Below are 550 nucleotides of genomic sequence, written 5' to 3' on the forward strand. Positions count from 1 at the left end.
GAATAGATTGATATAAAACCAAAGGTAGATATAGGTGAGAAAACACTTATTGACAAACACACTTTGTGGATGGACTAAATATATTATATACTATTAGACAAAATATCTATATTAGTAGGGGATTATTATGAAGCTCAGGATTCAAGTCATTCAAATCTAAGGGAGTAGGGAGGTTAAATAATGAACTAATGAAGTCAAGGTTAATAGAGGTTACTACTTTATCGCTTCTTGGCCTTTTGGCTAAGATCAAGTGTAGTATCTGTTCTTACCAGTTTAATAGAGGTTACTACTTTATTAGGGTCTAGGCTTCTGAAACCTGAAGACAATGTACTTTCTCCCTTCTATTCCCATATCATGGTATCATGGACAAAATGGATATTCATGGCAAAGAAGAAGGACATGAAGGAAAGAAAGAATATTATATTAGCAATCACTTCCCGTTCTCTCCTACCCCTATCTCAAACATCATGAATCTGTTTTCTAATTCTGAATGTCTATCCTGAACATTTCATGTAAATGGAATTCTATGGTATGTGGTCTTTTGTGGTTG

The 550-nt window shown here is 34.0% G+C and overlaps 1 pseudogene; it reads left to right on the forward strand.

Moving 5' to 3' along the window:
• The first annotated feature begins 220 nt into the window (after positions 1-220).
• LOC127486260 (U2 spliceosomal RNA) lies at positions 221-336 on the forward strand (annotated as a pseudogene).
• Positions 337-550: the final 214 nt, after the last annotated feature.

This window comes from Oryctolagus cuniculus, chromosome 8 (assembly GCF_964237555.1).
Source record: "Oryctolagus cuniculus chromosome 8, mOryCun1.1, whole genome shotgun sequence".
NCBI classification, from domain to species: domain Eukaryota; kingdom Metazoa; phylum Chordata; class Mammalia; order Lagomorpha; family Leporidae; genus Oryctolagus; species Oryctolagus cuniculus.